This window comes from Callithrix jacchus, chromosome 16, assembly GCF_049354715.1.
Source record: "Callithrix jacchus isolate 240 chromosome 16, calJac240_pri, whole genome shotgun sequence".
Lineage (NCBI taxonomy): Eukaryota > Metazoa > Chordata > Mammalia > Primates > Cebidae > Callithrix > Callithrix jacchus.
Window position 1 is genome coordinate 54,602,220 of NC_133517.1, and position 6,164 is coordinate 54,608,383.

The following is a 6,164-nucleotide window of genomic DNA, read 5'->3' on the forward strand; positions in this document are numbered from 1 at the left end:
GATTGCTAATGGGGGTCTCCTTTCCACAGGAAGTAAAAGGAATTACTTTCCTGAGAGATCCTTTGTCCCGGAACTAATTTTTTCTTTGCAACTCCAAAAAGAAAAATTTTACATACAACATACTTGAAGATGGTGAGGATGAAATGCTAACCCTTCAATTAGCGAAGACTTTTTATAATTAAAATGCACAGTGAGAATGAGTGTGAGATGAAAGACTCTCCTTCGAACAGGGATGAGAATATAAATTGGTAAAGTTTGCTTGGAAAGTGATTTGGCAAGGCATGTCGGGGAGGCGGGAAAACAATCTTATCCTTTGTCCCAGTACTTGTGTCAATTAAATAAAATAAATCAGCCTTTTAAGGAATTAAAGTTTGTTTTCTTCAGAAGTCTCACTGAGGACCAGAGCCTGAGGCCTCCAGACCGGGAGCCCTCTGGAGAGGTTCTGCGATACGGCTGCACACAGTCTCATCCCACGGCTGGAATACAGTGGGGCTCAGTGTGTGTGAAATCACATCACACTTGTGCAGAAGTCACACTGAAGCAGAGTCACATGCAAGTCCGGGTGTAAGGGTGCATCTGGTTACCGACCCCAGAAGCACGGCCACTAACCCTGGCAGGTGTCCTCCTAGGCCCAAGAAAAGGCAAGGACTATGGTTGTTTCTGTTTTAAGGACTGTAGTGACTCAGGCAGAGACACAGGGGACCTGGTGCTCATCCTGTCCTGTTTCCAAAGTGTCCCTGTGGAGAGCCGCATGTGGCAGCCGCAGAGTCGGGGTTCCGTGAGGTTAGGGTGTGGGCAGAAGTGAGCACACATGGCTGCCGTGTTCATGGCTTCGCCTCCCAGCTGCAAGCCAAGGCTATTCTCTTCGGGAGGCGGGCTGCTCCTGAGGGCAGCGTCACCGACCCATCCAGGGCTTATCTAGCATGGCACCTCCCTCTTAGGAGGCAGTGTGCTAGCTACTCGGACGACTTCATTAAGAAAATTCTCTGCCACAGTGCAACTTCAGCCATAAATGCAAGGAGACAAGACATGAAGACCCTAAGCAGTGAGTGACCTACACAGTTTCACAGAGAGGAGGTGGGGTGGAGCTGGAGGCCGGGACACAGTGGGCGGGAGGCTGCACTCTTCAGGACGGTGGTCAGGCAGGGTCCCTGGAAAAGTTGCATTTGGGCAAAGACAGAAAAGGGTGTGAGGAATTGGTCATGGGGGAATTAGGTGCAGAGCATCCTGGAGAGGAAGAGAGAGTGGCCCTGCCGAATGTATCTGGAATGTTCCAGAACTGCGGAGGTGGGGGCTGGGTGTGAGGTGGTGCAGGTGTTGGTTGTCCCTGAAGAGAGGCCACCGTGGGCCTCGGAGGAAGGAGGGACAGGAGCTGTCTTCTGTCTCCAGAGCACCACTGTTGGGCCGCCAGGTGGGTACAGGGAGGTGATGGAGGAGGTTGTGACTTAACCCAGGGGCCAGCAGCTGCCAGGTGAGCAGTGGCTGTCTCCTGACACATGGAAGAAAAGTCAGCAGGAGTTTTCATTAACACTTCGGGAAAAGTAGGGGGTGGCTGAGGAAGCAACAGCCAGGGCGAGCCAACAATGGGACCTTCCACAGCGGAGCAGCTGAAGCGTCACCTTGAAGTGTTGTTTCCCACAAATATGGGTCATAGGGAAAATGGATTTGGAAATAAATGCTCGGTGCCATGAAGAAAAATCAGCCCTGAGACAAAGGATCTTCCAGCAACGCGGTCTTTACCTCCTGGGCTGCAGGAAGGGGACCTTGATAGCCATCTTGCCACCAGAGTACCATGAACAAAGGGAAACAGACACATTTGTTCCTTATGCATCTGGGGTCGTCCTTACTGCTGTGTCTGATCTCCATTGGCTGGAGCCAGACCTCACAATCTAAACTGAAACCCTATTGGCTAACAACTTACAACTTTTCTAAACAGGTGAAAGCAGTGGAGAGCTGGGACAGGCCTGTGAGCACATCCAGCACAGATATCCTGGTTAAAGCACAAGGAAGTAGAGTGTACTACATGCCTGTAACATGGCAGGTCTAACAGCTACATAGGATAGGGCTTCACAAAGAGTTATTAGCACACTTGTGATTTAACAAGAATGGAAACTTTAAAAAGGAACTTTTCTACTTCCCACAGCCTTTGCGTCTGTTCCATAGGGAGTGTGGGTGCACACACATACACTATGAATGCACACAGACCAGATGAACATGCTACCCAGGAGGGAGGGAGGCACCAGACCCCAGCCGGGGTGGGGGTGAGACGGCTGTGAAAGGAAATTACATTTTGGGACCCTAAACTCATTTAGCCAAAGGGAAAAGTCAAGCCGGGGACTGGGCCATGCACACCTGCCTTCCACTTTTTGATTCCTAAATAAGATGGCTGTGGGAGGAAAGCTACCCGCCTCCCCCGTATTTTATCCACAAGGAAATTCCTGGTGAGCTGTGAAAATGTCACTGCTGGCAATGCAAACTGATAGCTTCTCTTTACAGGTGTAGCCGCCCCCGACACAAATGCACATCTTCCCGCTCCCCACCTTATTTTGTCCGTGTTGTCTTATGTAAAAGGCAGACCCCACATTTTTCCTCTGCCCTTTTTGTTTATGCGAAGACGATGTGCTTCTCAATAGCCTGCCCTTTCTCCTTCAACTGTGGACCTCTCAAAATCATCTCCCCAGTGTGTCCTGAACTCCGGCAAATCTCCTAAGATGATTGAAACTTGTCTCATCAGCAGGTGGATACCTGCTGTCCTCCGGAGCCTTCCAGATTCTAGCTGCATCCTACCGGACAAAAAGAGTCAAACTCTAAAACATTTTAAGAGGTTTATTCTGAGCCAAATATGAGCAACCATGGCCTGTGACACAGCCCTCAGGAGGTCCTGAGAACATGTGCCCAAGGTGGTCGGGGTACAGCTCGGTTCTATATATTTTAGGGAGGCATGGGACATCACTCAAATACATTGAAGAAATACACTGGCTTGGTTCTGAAAGGTGGACAATTCAAAGTGGCAGGGGCACAGGGTGGCGGGAGGCATTTCCAGGCTATAGGTAAATATAAACATTTTCTGGTTGACAATTGGTTGCGTTTATCTGAAGACCTGGGATCAATGGAAAGGCATGTTCAGGTTAAGAGAAAGGATTGTGCAGAGGAATATCTCAGATAGTGGACTTCAGAGGTAGGGCAGGTTGTAAAATGTTTCTTATCAAACCTAAAAGGTTGCCTGGCTTTTAGTTCATTATCTCCTGAATCTGGAAAGAAAGGAGGGAAAAGAAAGGGGGAAGGGGATCCTCCATAGAACGCAGATTTTTCCCACAAGAGACTTTGCAGGGCAATTTCAAGGTATAGCAAGGAATATATTTTGGGATAAGACATTTTTATTTTTTCCCTTGTTTTGCCAGAGTCAGATTGAAAAGTAAGTCACAATATACAGGGTTAAATAAAACCCATCTGGGCTGGGCACGGTGGCTCACGCTTGTAATCCCAGCACTTTGGGAGGCCGAGGTGGAGTTCGAGACCAGCCTGCCCAACATGGTAATGGATACAATGAGTTCTAAATTTCTTCTGAAAGAATCAGTATGTCATTGTGTTCAGTATTTGTCCTCCGTTTTAAAGTTTAATTTCCTGTATTTCAGTAACCAACCTTCTCCACCAGTTCTAATCAGTGGCTTACATCTGTTCCCCAGCCCCCGGCTCCGTCCCGCTTCAGTCACCTGCTTTGACCTAGGTCACCCTGGCTACCTGCTCTACCTGCCTGTAACCGTCCTTCCCGCCAAACCACCCACCGTGCCACTGCTGCTAGGACCCCTGCTCTCTAAAATAGCCCATCGGGAGTAGTCTAGCTTGTGTGGTCTAAGCCCAGACACAGCGGTAGGGGAATAGGTTCCCCTCCTCCCCCCTGTCCAAACGTGCAGTCACCACCACTGCATCCGTGCACCGCACCCTTCTGTGGAAGTAAACGGCCTTGCTCAGAGGATTTGTCTTCAAGTGCTATTTCTTTTGTGGCATCGAAATTTTACTTATAACAATGGAGAAACCCCATCTCTACTAAAAATACAGAAAATTAGCCAGGCAAGGTGGCAGGTGCCTGTAATCCCAGCTACTCGGGAGACTGAGGAGAATCACTTGAACTTGGGAGGCGGAGGTTGCAGTGAGCAAAGGTCATGCCATTGCACTCCAGCCTTGGCGACAGAGCAAGACTCCATCTCAAAAACAAAAAACAAAAGAATGAAAAAAAACCATCTGATGAGAATTTATGGTTTGTAGGGCGGGGCCTCGGAGGAGGGAGGGTAGGTGGGAGCAGCAGGAGGAGCAGACCCCAGGGAGCTTCCTCTCCAGGTGCCAGAGCCCTGCCGGAGGGGAAACGACAGGGCTGGAGCTGGTGGGGTCTCCCTGATAGGAAACCGCCCCAGAGCCCAGGGAGGGCTCCTGGCCTCCAAAGCCAAGGCTAGGAAACTGAACTGGACCCCTGAGCACAGCGCAGAGCCACAGGGGACGCTGGCAAGGGCAGGGACATCCGTGTAACAAATGCTCTATTTTTGGCATTGAACAAAGTCTACCGGAGGCCACTGTTTTAGACTGAGCTCCTGCCCAGGGCCCAGGGACCAGACCCAACAAGGAAGGAGTGAGTCACTCAGGACAATGGAGCAACGGAGCTGAACCTGAGAAGAGCGTTTCCAGCAAACAGGAGATTCCGGTCAGCAATGAAAAACCGCCTCGATTTTTAACCCTGTAAGGGCAGTAACAGAAATAACTGCGCTTTTTGTTCTGTCTGCTGTCCTCAGCCCCCTCCTATGTAAGGCCAGCTTCCCCTGCTCAGCTCCTATCTTGCAGAGGGAGGGGCTGCCTGATTCTAGAATGCCAAAGAAATGCCACTTAGAATTTAAATGTGGGGTAATTTTGCCTTTTGACACTGGTAATGCTGAGGAGGGAGACCCTTAATCCTCTTCAGCTTCTCGGAGTCGTCCCCCTAGACTTCTACGATGCATCTGGAAAGGAGAAGTTAGAAGTCAGCTGGATTAAGGGTAAGAGCTGGCTGCTGAGCACAGTTGCATCTACAGATCACAGGTATGGTGTGGAGGAATCTTCCCGGAAGGCCTTGTTTTCACTGAAACACAATCGGACTCCACCTGTCACCTACCCCATGCCTATTCATGGGTCGAGAGCCGTTCACACGTCATTTCTAGAGCTGTAAGCCTTCAAAAGGGCCAGGGTTTTCTTTGCTGGGGAGCTCTGGTGTTAGGCGGCTGTGCTCGCGGCTGAATAAATCGCCCCTTCCCTCCCAGTTCGGCTCTGAGAGGTTTGTTTTGAGGCCTTTCCTGCTCCAATGGTAACGCGCTTCCATCTCTGGGCGTCTGCTTCACTTCCCAGGTGAGCTCACAGGTTTCTAAGTTTCAAACCACACTGAGACCCGGGCACAGTCATCCCCACGTTTCCCAGGAGACTGAGGACCAGAGGGAAGCCGCTGGCCCTCCTGGGATCTGGGACTGGGCCCAGCGCTCCCTCTGCTCTGGGTTTAGGCTGAGGTCAGAGGCAGCCCTGACCTCCTGCGCGGTGGGGACAGTGGTCCTGCTGGTTTCCTCTGCCCTGACCGCAGGTGGTTTCCGGGAGCAGAGGGAGGGAGCTGGTTAAGCCCTAGGCCTGGGGCAGAGGGGAGGAGCCCAGCGCGCTGAGTTTCAATTTCCTGAAGCCTGGGGGAGGGAGGCTGGGTGGTGAGAGATGCAATGGGGGAGGCCCTGCAGGGGAGGGGAGGGAGAGGAAGGGGAGGGAAGGAGCGGAGGCCCATCCCAGGGCTCTGGATCTGGGCCGCCTTGCCCATCCACAGCCTCTGCCCCCCCTTGACACCCCGCCCTCCGAGGGGCCTCGCAAGGGTGGCCAGCCTGTGGGTCCCGGACCTTCTCACACCTTGTCTGGTGGTGGAAACTCCGCAGCCACACCAGGCCTGGGTCTGTGGTGCCTCCACCCCTCCGCCCCCTCAGTCAACCTCCAGCAAGTCTTCCTGGGGGGCCGAGCCCCGAGGAGTTCGAGACCCTCCAGGCTGCTTCTGGCCCTCAGCTGGGGCTGAGCTTGATCCTGGCTGGAATGAGCACAGGCTGGGCTGCCTGGGGAAGGCCTTCCCATCTCTGAACCCCACCCTGGGGAATTTGCTGGGAACCCTTGAAGGC